This window comes from Dromiciops gliroides, chromosome 1 (genome assembly GCF_019393635.1).
Source record: "Dromiciops gliroides isolate mDroGli1 chromosome 1, mDroGli1.pri, whole genome shotgun sequence".
Lineage (NCBI taxonomy): Eukaryota > Metazoa > Chordata > Mammalia > Microbiotheria > Microbiotheriidae > Dromiciops > Dromiciops gliroides.
In genome coordinates, this window is record NC_057861.1 from 648,037,428 (window position 1) to 648,053,293 (window position 15,866).

Genomic DNA, 15,866 nt, shown 5'->3' on the forward strand with positions numbered 1-15,866 from the left:
GTGGTGATGGTGGAGGTGGCGGTGATGGTGGTGGTGATGATGATGTGATCATTTATCATTTATATAATGCTGACTATGTGCCAAGCATTATGCTAAGTACTTTACAATTATTAGCTGGAGTTACACAGCTATATGAGTGACTGAGCCCACATTTGAACCTAAATCTTCCTACCTCTAGGTACAGTGATCTATCTAGTATGACATCAACTGTTCCCAATAAAGGAATAAGACTTGGATTTTACTGTAGGACATGGCTTTCACGCTAGCATCTAAATTTCTTAACCTCTCCATAATTTCAGGCAGTTATCTAAGAAGATAAATCCAGTCTGATAGCAGTTGATGATCTATATTGGTGAAGTGAGTTTCCTTACTATAAGTAACCTACACCATTGATTTCACAGTCTACATACAAAAAAGAAAAATAAAATAATCTCCATGACATAGACCTCTGCCCAACTGAAGGCATTTAACACCTTTTTTATTGTTTATTCAAACAATAGAATAATCCATCTGCCAGACTTAGGGAAATGATTACGATATATTAAGATAGTGAAGCAGCTGGGTGGCACATTATAAAATGTCAAACCTGAAGTTTAAGAACTGCTGAGTTCAAATTCTGCCTCAGATACTTACTAGTTGTGTGACCTGAGGAATTTACTTAATGTCTATCTGCCTCAGCTTTGTTATATATAAAATGGGGATAAGATCAATTAACTCACGGAGTTGTAAGGGAAAAAAACAGATAATATTGCTAAAGGTTTTTCGCAAACTTTAAAATGCTATGTAAATGTTAACTATCATTATTAGTGGAAAGTGTTCTGAATTTTAGAATCAGAAGACTTGAGTTTTATTAACTATATAAGTGTGGTATAAATGTATATAATATTGTGACAGTTGAAATGTCATTGATGTCACAGAGGCTCAATGAGATCTAAGTGTTTTCCATATGTAAGGAAAAATTAACTGTTAGGACTGCCACAAAAGATGCCTTAAAAATACCAAATGCATAAGGATGTTAGCTCATAATTCCAATAGGTAGATTTGTAACTAATTCAATGATCAGAACCATGGATCAGTCATAAATGTCAACCTGGGTGGGGTGGAGTTGAAGTTCTCATCCAGAGGTCTGTGGGCCAATTCTTGGTTCTGTGCTATTTAACATTCCTTCAGTGACTAGATTGAGGGTGTAAGTGGTATGCTTATCAACTCTGCTTATCAGCAAAGCTAATAAGTATAGATAACATTGGATTACAAAATTGAAATTCAAAAATATCTAGAGCAGGCTAAACCAAAGGGCCCAATGACTAATGCCTTGGTACTCAGGTGTTTTTCCTCACTATGAAAATCAGAGATATAATAGTTCCCATGGCTCTTTGGGTACAAATGTGTGAATATTTATGGCCATAAGAAATCACTTGACAAAGATTTGGTCAGATTTTTCATCATTTAAACTTTTTAGCCATTTGAGTTTCTGAAATAATAATGCCTACCCCAATGGGAAAAAAATAAATGAAAGATAGCATTATCTCATTGTTTACAATGACTTCTATGTTAAAATATTCAGCCTTTTTAGCAATGATTACTCTTGCCAAAGAAAACAAAACAAGACAAGAAAGCATCTCACAAAGGAGTCTTCTTTTGGCATTCCTCATCTCTTAGAACCCCCAACTTCCTTAAAGAATCAGTTCAGGAATGAATTGCTATGGGTGGTCTTTGTTGAGTCCCCTAGCTGACACTGGACTTTCTCCCTCCTCAAACTGTCTTGTAGAAGTTTGTGTATTTCTTTTTAATTTCTATCCAGGCCCTTGGTAATAAGCACCTTGAGGACAAAAACAACTCTGTATCCCTAGGGCTTTAGTAGTAGTTCAAGACTTGGAGGAAGCCAAAGGAACAAGAAGGAGGGTGAGAAGGGTCAGAGTTCTTGGCATGGGAGATAGTGAAAATGGGAAATAGAATGACCTAGGAATAAGAATGTTACTGTCACCTTGTTCCAGGAACAAGAAGAATATTCAGATCACTGAGTATGTGGAGGGGAGTAATATGGAGGAATGGAAAGATAAGAAGGAGCCAGGTTATAAAAGGCTTTAAAAATCAAACAGAGGATTTTATATTTGATTCTGTAGTCACTGGAGTTTATTGAATAGAAGAGTGACCTGGTGAAACCTGTCCTTTAAGAAGACCAGTTTGACCTCTGGATGGATAGACTGTGATGGGAAGAGACATAAGGTAGGGAGAGCAACCAGAAGTCCATTATTATAGTTCAGTTGTGAGGTGGTGTTGGCCAGGCCCTGCATAATAGGGTCAGAGAAAAGAAGCAGGCATAAACAAGTGATCTTAAGAAGACATCTCCATGTTGGCATCTGTCATAGCATCTTGAATAATTCTATCATATCATGTGAGACATTTTGATTAAGGGGAGTTTTCAAGGCTTTGTTCCACTGAATCAAATGATTTTTTTTAATCAATGAACAATAGACACAGCAGGGTCATTTATTTTCTGCACCTATCAATCATTTTAGCACCAAACCTTTCCTGTACCTGCCTCATGTTTCCTCAGTGCACTCATAAATCATATTTGTAAAGCTTTTATATAGATTAGTAAGTAGGCACATATGACAAAAGTTGCATTTTTGTCTCTCTTTAAAAAAATCAACATAAAAAGAAAGGTTTTTGCCAATACTCCTGTTTCAAATGTTTGAAGTACTCTCATATAGCACAGAATAACTGAGTTAGAATCCTGCCTCAGACACTTAATAGGTCTGTGGCCCTGGGCAAGTTACCTAATTTCTCTGAGCATCTCTGTATTCTCATCCCTAAAATGCAGATAAAAGCAACACCCATAATATTTGTGAGGATCCAACATGAATACTTGTAGGGATATTTTTACAAATGTTAACAAACTGTATAAACATCAGCTATCATTATTATTTGGAACAAAAATAAACTTGTTCTTTTCTATCTAGAAGTAAAGAACAAGGAGAAATTGGTGAAAGTTGCAGAGGCAAATTTAAGCTTGGGGTCAAGAATAACTTCCGGACAATTAGAATTGTCCCAAAGTGTAATGCACTTCTTGGAAGATAGAGGGCTGTTCATTGCTGAAGGTCTATAAGGTCTACAAATTATTTGATAGGTGTGTGATAGTGAGTATTTCAACTTTCCTTTTAGGTAAGAATTGACTACATTATGCCTACTGAGATTCCTTCCAACTTGCAAATTCTCTGATCCATGATACTGGTTTGGTAAAGAACTTAAGGTTACAGAAAGTCTAGACTCCAAATTTATAAACTACTGAAGAGAACAATCTTTTTCAAGATCTCTCAAGCAATTTTTTTGGATGAGTCAATTGGGATTAAGTGACTTGTCCAAGGTCACACAGCTAGTAAGTGTTAAGTGTCTGAGACCAGATTTGAACTCAGGTTCTCCTGACTCCAGGGCCGGTACACTATCCACTGCACCACCTAGCTGCCCCATCTCTCAAGCAATTTTAAGAGGCACCATTTACTTGCAAACCAGTGCTATTATAAACCTGCCCTCTCTGACAACAATAGCTGAGAAAAATTCAGAAAGTTATGCATCTGGTAGATCACTGGGATTGATTGGTTGGTTTACAGAGAAGATGAGAAGAGAGGAGAGGCATATGAAGTTCAGGGAAGTATATGCATCCTCCATCTTGAGGACTTGAAGCTGAAAATTTCCATATGTGAATATCCCCATTAAAATATGGGCTCCTTGAGCAGAACCTAGAGAAGAACATTGTAGACAGTAATAGCAATATTGTAACTATGATCAACTGTGAAAGACTTAGTAACTCATCAATACAGTGATCAAAGACAATTCCAAAGGACTGCAGAAACTTCTCTCTCCAGAGAGAGATTCAATAAGCTCTGAGTGCAGATTGAAGCATATTTTTTTTTCATTTTCTTAAATTTTCTTGCTTCTTTCCCCTAGCATGGCTAATATTGACATATGTTTTGTACATCTTCACATGTTTAACAGATATCACATTGCTTGCCTTCTCAATGGTTTGAGAAGAAGCTAGAAGGAGATAGAATTTGGAAATCTTAACGAATGTCATAAACAAATGAATTAATGAATTAACATGCAATCCAACCAACCAAGAAATAAAGTGAGCTCCTTGAGAACAGGGTCTGTCTCACTTTTCTATTTGTATCCTCAGTACTTAGCATAGCTTTGCATATTGTAAATATTTAATAAATGCTTCATTCCTTCATTTATTCATTCCAAAGAAACATGTGGACTGACTTGTTTCCTCTTGAGTGTTTGTATTTAGAGGGACTGTGGAAGCTAGTAATGAAGGAGATGTTGCTGTCAATATGGCTATCCATTTATGGACTATATCTAGTATGGTGAGACAACTCCTCACAGAAATGATTTTTCCAAGCTGCCACTTGGGTGGTGGGTACTAATGAACTTCTCTCTTTGTTATCTAAAGCTAGAAGCTCTTCTTGCATCCTGATATAAAATGAATCCCTGACTATTATACTTTCATTACACTGATCACTTCCTATCCCCCACTGAATGTTCTATGTGTTCTTTACCTCACTCCCCAGCTTCTAATATCTTTACTCATCCCCCTTGATGCATAAAACTATCTTTAATGCTCTAGCTTTGACTATGTAGTTATTTCGGGAATGCTGGAGGTGAGAGTAGGTAGAGTTGGTCTGGAATGATCATATTAGATGTAATAGGAGAGTTTTCTGTTCCACTATCATGAGATTTAAGTGGCTACTTTGTAGCAGATACAGGTCCAGTGCCAGGCGTACAGAGTCAACACATGGCCATGCCCTCCAGTCTTCCTGGCTTCTCTTTTCTTCTCATTACTGGGCTAATGATATTGGTTTCAGGTAGCATCTAAGAGTGAATTTGGGTTTTAATATAATACTCACTCTGTTATTTATCTCTTCTGTTTATGAACTTGGTCTGGCTTAAAACATGGTGTGTAGTGGTGCTCAGGCTCATTGTTTTCCTGGCAACTTAAGCCCCTGGAGCTGACTCCCAAACAAAGCTTTGTATGAATTATATTCATTTCAGGAAAAAAAGAACTGCCAAAAAAAGCTGCCTCTCCTCAGCTCTAGCACTCCCTAAATGACTGCATAGTCAAGGCTAGAGTACTAAAAATAATTTTTATGCATCAAGTAAGGTAAGTTGGAATATTAAAGTCAGAAAGGGTGAGTGAACAGAACACTCACTTTGGGGGATGGGGAGGGATAGGAGCTAATTAGCACTATGAAAGGACTAACTACAAGACAGGAAAATGTCTTCCTTGAAATAGCAAAGAAGACAGTTCACCAGTATATTACTTTAGTGTAGATTGGGGTATAAGGGGCATGGGGAAAGGAAATTGAGTCTGTAAGAGGTTGGGCTGTCTCTATTAACTAGATACATTATATGATACTTCACCCATACTACCAGCAATGTCTTCAGTGGACATCATTCTCATAGTCCCTCTGAATTGTAGATACTGAGGAGGAAATATGTCTCTCCATATGTTCCTCTTCCTCAAGATGGAGTATATATCTGTGTCTCTCAAACTCTGCATACTTCTCCCCTGCACTTAGTGCTTACCATAATTCTCTTCACACTAATTTCCTTCAGAGGTTTTCCCTACCATTCTATGTTTGGCTTCCTTGAATTTCTGTGTCTCAGAAGGTTACTTATACTAAGTAAGGACAATTTATAATTCTGTTCAACAAATGAGGGGTAATGTTGCATTGTGGATTGAGCTTTGGACTTAGAATCAGGAAGACTTGGCTTCAAATTCTGCCTCAGAGAATAGCTATGTTAGTAACTCTGAGTATTAGTTTTTTTGCTTCAGAGAAATAATGGGCTGTAGTTTAGATCAGAGCTTCTTAAAATTTTTCCACTCACTAAGCCTTTTACACCTGAGCAATTTTTATGTGACCCCAGGTATATAGGTATATTAAAAAGGTATGCATAACCTTTTACTGTTGCCAAATTTTTCACAACCCCCAGATTCAGTTATATGACCCGTTAAAGGGTCATGACTCACAGTTTAAGAAGCTAGGGATTAGATAACATCTAAGGTTCTTTCTACTTGTAAATTCTGTTTTCTTTTTTAAGGACCTTAGAAATTTAGTACAACTTCATTATTGTACACATGAAGAAAAAGATGAGCAAAGAGTAGAAGGTCAAAGGTCATATATATGACTGACTTCTTTTTTAAAATGAATACTTGGGGGGCAGCTAGGTGGTGCAGTGGATAGAGCACCAGCCCTGGTGTCAGGAGGACCTGAGTTCAAATCCAGCCTCAGACACTTAACACTTACTAGCTGTGTGACCCTAGGCAAGTCACTTAACCCCATTTGCCTCACCAAAAAAAAAAAAAAAATGAATAGTTGGGGGCAGCTAGGTGTCAAAGTGGATAAAGCACCGGCCTTGGATTCAGGAGGACTTGAGTTCAAATTCGGCCTCAGACACTTGATACTTACTAGCTGTGTGACCCTGGACAAATCACTTAAGCCTCATTGCCCCACCAAAAAAAAAAAAATAACAAATAAAATCAATTCTTGAAATGAATAAAAATGTTTCTTTTAAAACTAATTCTCTCTAAATGGCAGGGATGTTTGATGCTCTGTGTACTTATCCATGAATATGGCACAAAATACTATCAAGAACAGGGTTTTCCTTTTTAATTTTATATTCTCATGATATCAGGGAGCCCAGGGCATATCAGCATCATCAGGAATCATGTTTATATAGTGTAGAAGATTTGTAAAAGACTTGTCTTACAACAATCTTTTGAGGCAAGGTCTCTTTGCCTGCATTTTGGAGACCAAACTGAGACCCAAAGAACACTAGCATGGGCCTAAAATCAATCGGAAGGGGTTCTTCCTATGAGAAACAAAATCAAACATGTAGTAGGGCCTATGAAGTTCCTCTTGTGAAAAATTATTATTAATCTACCAGATAACAGGATAGCAAAAAACCAAATTTTAACCATGTGTGTCTACTACCTGGCTAGAGATGGAAGACAGAGATAATCACAGAGGACAGGATTATTCCCACCTGAAAGCCTGTAACCTTTGACCCCAGAACTCAGGAACCAGAATACTAACTGTTTCAGTATCCAGTGTCAAGTCCCCCCTCTACCCCATATCTATACTATATATCAGGTTTGCCTTCCCTGTTAGAGGAGGAAGTGCTTTTCAACTCCTCTTCTTCCCCAAGAGGCTAGGTCTCTGACCTTCTTGGTTACTTTCCCTAGCACCAAATAAAAACTGCTTTAATTTTAACTGGACTGTGTGTGAAAGTGTAATTCTTTACTGAGAAGTACCTAAGAACCATAAACCCCTGTGTCAAACACCTCTTGCTTATTTGTCTGTGGCCACAAAATGAAATAGTGTCAATTCTAAGGTTGGGACCCAGGTGTTCTGATTAGAAGTCCTAATTTTTTTTCTGTTATGGCATGCCGCTTCATTAATAGAGGCTCTTTGGGAGCCCTTGTGCCCCACATCTTTAATACAGCATTAGACACTGAATCCTTATATTCAAGGACCTCAGAACATAATGGAAACAATCTGACTATATTTTAAAGTTTGTCATTTGGAAGTAATAAGCATTTTCAATTCAGCATGTGTCAAGGACTTAGATGGGAATGAAATTCAGATATCTCAGCTTTGTTGTTATTAAAATTACTAGGTCACTTTTCTTCTTTGTTATTCATCACACCTTTATGTAGATTGTTCTTATTTGTCAAAACATCAGTGAAAAATAGGTTTAGTATTTAATGAAAGCTTTAGATATGCAGACATGGAAATATCCCAATTCTTCCTCTAATGGCTCAGGCTACTGCAACTGTTAAGAGGTACTATAATTATTATAAATTATCATTTCATATGGAAAATGAATGTTTTCTACTCAGAATGAGGGAAAAATGCTCAATTTGCCCACAGGCTGGTTGCTTTCTTTCTTTCACCTCAGTAACTTTGATGCACAGAAATCTACAATGTGTGAACAATACCTTGGGAGTTTCATGTTGCTGTTACCTTAATGATGGTTTTAGAGCAAAACTCAAAGCTCATTTCTCAAAGACAGGAAAATTACAAGACTGGAAATCACAGTTGTAACTTTTTTTTTTAAATAGACCAATGCTTTTATCCTTGTGGGGAACTCACGGTGAGGAAATTCCCTCAACTAATGCAAACTAACACTTGCCCTGTCACTTATAGTCTTTCAGAGTAAACTTAGACAGAAAGAGTTTAAATGCCTTTTCCAGGGTCATGAAGCTGGTCAACTACACATTCAGAAATAGCACTTGCATCCAGATTGATCTCATGCCTGACTTCTAACCACTATACTTAGCTACCTCTCATCTGTCTACATTAAACCAAATAAATCCGAGCTTCTCAAATTTGATATTTCACTGATACATAAGCATGTCTATAACATCTTACTACTCCAGTGACTTTTTGTATCATTATATTTTCAAATGGTCTTTTCATAAATTTGGTCATTTTTCAAATTTCACATTTGTATCTCATTGTTTTAAGTTGGTGAGCCTGAGTTCTTGAGGCCTAGGCTAAGAAATCACCAACTCTGGAAATTACAATCAAGCTGGAAAGGTTTGGAGTATGTGTCTGTTGCTGCTCTCCTGTCTCTGCTCCTGATTCTAAATTTTGTCACCGTGTCTCAAGTGCTTTCTCACTCTAAAAGTTCCCTCCTTCCTTCTAGCCTTCTGCTCCCATGGTGAGTTCCTTCCTTAATGTCTATTGGAGGAAAATCCCACACCAGCCATCTTTCACTCCTCTCCTGACTCTCTGGATTTGAATGTCAACCTGAAATAAATAAAGAATAATTAGCAAAGTAGCAAAAACTAGGATCTGTAATGAAAGTAAGGGGATTTCAGTCCTAGGCTACCACACAGCACCAAAGTACTAGAGTACTTAAGAGAGGCAGAGGAGGGCAGGGAGCAAGTCCCATGGGAAACATAGCCAGGGAAGCTATTGTTTTGCATTAACAACTGAAAATCCATAGAGTATCCTAGTGGAGACTGGGGAGAGTCTCCTTTGTTCTTTCTTTCTTTGTTTTTTAAGCTAGTTTCTAGAGTTCTCCTTTCAACCTATTTTGATTTTTATGAATCTGGGATCTGGCCAGGTCAGTTCATAGTGAGCTTTATTCAATAACCACCAGAAGTGATACCTTTTCAATCTCTCTCCTGTATTCCCTCTACCCCCAACTTACCTTTGAAGCTGCCATTCATGTCTTTATGTGTTTGTCTGTTGCTAACAGCTTATAAACTTCTCAGGGGATTTTTTTTTTCTTGTACATCCCCACCACCCCAAGTGCTTTGCATAATGTATGGCACATAGTAAACAATTAATAAATACTTGTTGACTTGATTGTCAATTATGTAAGAATCATACTGATTAGGGAGAAAATCACTACCAGAAACCTGGACATTAACTCATCAATTGGGGAATGGTTAAACAAGTTATGGTACATGAATATAATGGAATATTATTGTGCTATAAGAAATGATGAGCAGGCTGATTTCAGAAGAAAAAAAAACCTCAAAAGACTTACATGAATTGATGCAGATCCAGGAAAATATTGTATACAGTATCAAGAACATTGTGTGATGATCAGCTGTGATAGACTTACCTCTTCTCAGCAATACAATGGTTGAAGATAATTCCAAATGACTCATGATGGAAAATGCTCTACAAATCCAGAAAAAAAGAAATGTGGAATCTAGATGCAGATTGAAACATACTGTTTCTACCTTTTTTTGTTTTTGTTTTTTTTTTCTTTTTTGAGGTTATTCTCTTTTGTTCTGATAATTCTTTCACAATATGACTAATGCCGAAATATGTTTAATATGATTATACATATATAACCTATAACAGATTTCTTGCTGTCTTGGGAAGGGGAGAGGAAAGGGAGGGAAGGAGAAAAAATTGGAACTAGAAATCTTGTAAAAACAAATGTTGAAAACTATCTCTACATGTAACTAGAAAATAATAAAATGCTTTTATGATAAAAAAGAAACTTAGGCATTAAGCCACAAAATCTAGCTATGGAAACCCATGAAGTATTTTAAATAGGAAGCACATATCTTTGGGGGGGAAATGCAAACCTTATGTTTAAAAATTTCTTATTTACCTTTGTTTATATTTTTATGAGCTTTTAACTTTAAAGTTGTAATATTTTTCCTCTTGCTTGACTAATAGTAGCTGAAATATTCTTTGATAATAACTCTTACTTATCCTCAGATTTTCAAAATCCTTGACATACATTATACAATTTGATCTTCACAATAACTTTGTGAAATTCATGTCATTCTTATACCCATTTTACATATGAGAAAACAAAGGCACTGAGTAAGGAAGTGATTTACTCAAACACAAAGCTATTAAGTGTCTGGGGTGGGATTTGAACAGAGGATTCTGAATAAAACACTTTATTCACTACCAAGGACTCAGGTTTTTTTGGCTCTTAGATACAAGTAAGTAGGAGTTATAGAAAGAATGCTAAGAAAAATGGCCAAAAAATAAACCTCAGATCCCCTTCACCAAACTCATTACTTCCTAACAAATGAGTTAATACATGTTAAATGCTTTGAAAATTTAAAGCCCTATATATTCTAGTTATTATTTCTTTTTTATTTTTTTATTCATAAAAGTATTTTATTATTTCCTAGTTACATGTAGAGATAATTTTCAACATTTGTTTTTATAAGATTTCTAGTTTCAAATTTTTCTCCTTTCCTCCTTTCTCTCCCTCCTCCCCAAGACAGCAAGCAATCTGATATAGGTTATATATGTACAATCACATAAAACATATTCTGCATTAGTCATGCTGTGAAAGAGGAATTAGAGCAAAAGGTAAAAGCCTCAAAAAAGAAAAAACAAAAAAAAATAGAAATAGTATGGTTCAATCTGCATCTAGATATCACAGTTCTTTTTTTCTGGATGTGGAGAGCATTTTCCATCACGAGATCTTGAACCATTGTATTGCTGGTAAGAGTCAAATCTATCACACCTAATCAACACACAATGTTGTTGATACTGTGTAAGATGTTCTCCTGTTTCTGCTCATCTCACTCAGCATTAGTTCATGGACGTCCTTCCAGGTTTCTCTGAAATCCACCTCCTCATCATTTCTTATAGCACAACAGTATTCCATTACATTCATATACTACAACTTGTTCAGACATTTCCCAGTTCATGGGCATCCCCTCAATGTCCAATTCTTTGACACCACAAAAAGAGCAGCTATAAATATTTTTGTACATGTGGGTCCATTTCCCTTTTTAGTGATCTCTATGGGAAAAAGACTTAATAGTGGTATTGCTGGGTCAAAGGGTATGCACAGATTAATAGCCCTTTGGGCATAGTTCCAAATTGCTCTCCAGAATGGTTGTATTGATTCACACCTCAAAAAACAGTGCATCAGAGTTCCAATTTTTCCACAGGTTATACAAGATTTATTATTTTCCTTTTTATTCATATTACCCAATTTGATAGGTGTCAGGTGCTACCTCAGAGTTGTTTTAATTTGCATCTCTCTAATCAATAGTGATTTAGAGCATTTTTTTATATGGCAATAGATAGTTTTAATTCCTTCATCAGAAAACTGCCTGTTTGTATCCTTTGACCATTTCTTAATTGGAGAATGAGTTGGATTCTTATAATTTTGAATTAGTTCCATATATATTTTAGAAATGAGGCCTTTATCAGAAATACTGGGTATAAAAATTGTTTCCCAGCTTTCTGCATCCCTTCTAATTTTGGATGCATTGCTTCTGTTTGCACAAAACCTTTTTAATTTAATGTAATCAAAATCATCCATCTTGAATTTCCTAATATTTTCTATCTCTTGTTTGCTCAAAACATTTTCTCCTTGCCATTGATATGAGAGGTAAACTATTCCTTCCTCTCCTAATTTACCTATGGTATCACCTTTTATGTCTAAACCATGTACCAGTTTGAACTTATTTTAGTTTAAGGTGTAAGATGTTGGTCTATGCCTAGTTTCTGCCATACTATCTTCCAGGTCTCCTAGCAGTTTTTGTCAAATACTGAGTTTCTATCCCAGAAGCTGGAGTCTTTGAGTTTATCAAACAGTACATTACTAAATTCATTTACTACTGTGTCTCCTGTGACTAACATATAATATTGATCCACCACTCTATTTTTGAGCCAGTATCAAATAGTTTTGATGACTGTTGCTTTATAGTAAAGCTTCGGATTCGGTATAGCTAGCCCACCTTCCTGTGCATTTTTTTCAGTGGATCATAAAGCATTTATTTCAAACTATAAATAAAACTGCTCTCTGAGCAAAGCAGCCCTCCAGATTCTGAAGTTCCAGCTCCTCCACCTTCCCCTAGCTGGGGAATAGTATACAGTTCACATTTTCTTCCCTTAGTAATCTTCATTATCCTCTGAATTATGAAAATTCTTGGCCTAAGAGGTCTTAGGGAACCAATCTAGGGGAATCAGCCCATTCCCATCCTCCAATGTGACCCCTACCCAAATCTTGCCTTTCTCAAGCCCTGGTAATAAATCTACTTCACTCTGATGTTACGTACAGCTCTCATTTAATCCTTGATAGCAAGAACACTATCATAACAGCCCCTGCACCCCAACATCTTGCATATTGATACATTATATCAGCTACATCCCGGGCTGGGCATCATGTAGCCCACCACTGCCCATCTCATGAGGCAGGGCACTTGCATCTGTCTACATGGTTAGCTACCAGTGGCATGCAAAGAAGCGTCAGTATAGGAGAGGGATGGGATAGTCCATGCACTGTCAGTTAGGCAGGTCACTAATGCCCCTGGGCCACAGAGAACTTCTCCCCCTCATCCTCATCTTACTCATCACCAGGCTCCCTGTTCTGCAAAAGTAGCTCTAGGTCAGAGTTGGAAACAGGCCCCTTGTGGGGCTTGGGACCACTTTCACCTTGAAGTTGAGTGCTTTGAGGGTGATTTGGAGGGCTATCCCAGACAGACAGAGGGCAAAGCCAAGCCAATTCAGTAGGCTTATCTGGTCTCCCAGAAGATGAGCTGCCAGCAGCAAAGTACAGGCTTCCTTAAAAATCCAAGCAATGGAGAGGGTCTGGCTGGAGGTTCTGGAGACTAAGAGGAATTCTGAAAAGCCCAAGCCAAAGGCAAGGATCCCACCAAAGTAAGGAGTGCCAAAAACATCCAGGATGAGGCCTGAAGATTTTCTCAGATGTAGACAAATGTAGACCTTCAAAAATAGCAAAAAGGGAGAAGAGTTCCAGAAACATGAGTGGCTGCAGGTGGTACATGGTGTCCACAGGATTTTGGAGACCCAGTTCAGCCTTCTGCAGCAGGATCTGGGTAAGGATCCATCAAATCCCTCCTATGAATGAGAACCCTAGCATCAGGACAACCCCCTCTCCTTTGAACTGTGTGGACTTATAAGTGAACCTGAAGAGGCTACCAGCAATAAGAAGGACCACCAGGATGAATGTTGCCTGCAGCTCCTCTAGCTTGAAGATCAGGGAGAAGATAAAAATGAAGAGAACTGCCAAAGACTTGGTCATTGTGTACAGTGAGATGGTGATGTACAGGAAGCTCCAGTGTATCAGACCCACATCAAGCACCATTGCCAATGCTGTGGGAGCTACTCTCTGGAAGTAGTCGGCACAGCTCAGTACTACTCAGGTGTGCTGGTGGCAGCATTGTGCCAGTGCTTGGGACAGAGCCAAGAAAAGGAATATCACTATGAGGTAAAATAGGGTCATGAAGAGAGGGAAGTGGAAACTCTTCATTAGCCATTTGTTGTAGAAGGTGATGCCAATGGAGAAGAAGTAATAAAGAAACACCAGCCCCAGAGTCAGTATCACCTTCCAGATGAAGGTCAAGCCGAAGGTCCACCTCCCCATTGGCAGCAACAGCAATTCCCCAAACACCTTTTTGGTGTTTGCTGGCCCTGTCACTTGAAGCCAATACACAAAGCAGAACCTGGCTGTGTTGGACCAAGAACTTCAGTGGAAACATCTCCTATCAGTGGTGGTTCTCTTCCAGCTGAAGGCTTACAATAGCCATATGATGACAGAAGCTCTGGCCTATGCTGAGGACTTTCCCCTGAGAGGCTGGTGAGCAGCACCTGCCATCACCATGGCTATCTTGATGCAGAGATCACAGGATCCTGAACTTCTTGCTGCAGCCAGGCAGCTCTAGACATGTCTCATCCTGCCAGAAGTGTGAACCCCACTGTGTATTTTTTTCAGTTGTTCTCTTGATATTTTTGACCTTTTGTTCTTCAAGATGAATTGTGTTATTGTTTATTCTAGCTCTATAAAATAAGTTTTATGTAATCGGATTGTTATGGCACAGAATAAGTAAATTAATTCAGTTATAATTGTTATTTTATTATATTAGTTTGGCCTACCCATGAGCGATTGATATTTTTCCAATTATTTAGATCAGATTAGATTTGTGTGAAAAGTGTTATAATTGTGTTCATATAGTTCCTGGGTTTCTCTTGGCAAGTAGACTCCCAAGTATTTTATATTTTCTAGTATTACTTTAAATGGAAATTCTCTTTCTATCTCTTGCTGCTGGAATTTTTTGGTCATTTATAGAAATGCTAATGATTTATGTGGATATATTTTATATCCTGCCACTTTGCTAAAGTTGTTGTTTCAAGTAGTTTTTTAGATGATTCTCTAGGATTCTTTAAGTATACCATCATATCATTTGCGAAGAGTGATAGTTACATTTACTCCTTGCCTATTATAATTCCTTTAATTCCTTTCTCTTCTCTGATAGCTAGAGCTAACATTTCTAGTAAAATATTAAATAATAAAGGTGATAATGGGCATCCCTGTTTCACCCCTGACCTTACTGGGAAGGCCTCTACCTTATCTCCATTACATATAATGCTTGCTGATGGTTTTAGGTAGATACTGCTAATTATTTTAAGGAAAACTCCACCTATGCCTGTGCTATCTAGTGTTTTTTTTTTTTATTAGGAATGGGTGGTATATTTTGTCAAAAACTTTCTCTGCATCTATTTAGATAATCATATTACTTTGGTTAGTTTACTTATTGATGTGGTTGATTATGTTGATAGTTTTCCTAATGTTGAACCAGGCCTGCATTCCTGTTATAAATTCCACCTGATCATAGTGTATTATCCTGGTGATGACTTGCTGTAATCTCCTTGCTAATATCTTATTTAAGATTTTAGCATTAATATTCATTAGGGGTCTATACTTTTCTTTCTCTGTTTTTGCTTTGCCTGGTTTTGGTATCACCACCATATTTGTGTCATAAAATGAATTTGGTAGAACTCCTTCTTCACCTATTTTTCCAAATAATTTGTATAATATTGGAATTAATTGTTCTTTAAATGTTTGGTAGAATTCACTTATAAACCCATCTGGACCTGGAGATTTTTTCTTAGGGAGTTTGTTGATGACTTGTTCAATTTCTTTTTCTAATATGGACTGATTTAAGGATTTTATTTCCTCTTTAGTTAACCTGGAAAATTAGTATTTTTGTAAATATTTATCCATTTCATTTAGATTGTCAAATTTATTGGAATACATTTGGACAAATAGTTCCTAATTATTGCTTTAATTTCCACTTCATTGGTGGTAAAATCACCCCTTTCATTTTTGATACTGGTAATTTGGTTTTCTTCTATATTGTTTTAAATCAAATTAACCAAAATTTTATCTATTTTATTGTTTTTTTTTTTCATAAAACCAGCTCTTAGTTTTATTGATTAATTCTATAATTTTCTTGCTTTCAATTTTATTGATTTCTCCATTAATTTTCAGGATTTCTAATTTAGTATTTAATTGGGGATTTTAATTTGTTCTTTTTCTAGCATTTTTAGTTA

The 15,866-nt window shown here is 37.0% G+C and overlaps 1 pseudogene; it reads right to left on the reverse strand.

Annotated features, from left to right (window-relative positions):
- Nucleotides 1–12,813: 12,813 nt before the first annotated feature.
- LOC122753214 lies at nucleotides 12,814–13,899 on the reverse strand (annotated as a pseudogene).
- Nucleotides 13,900–15,866: the final 1,967 nt, after the last annotated feature.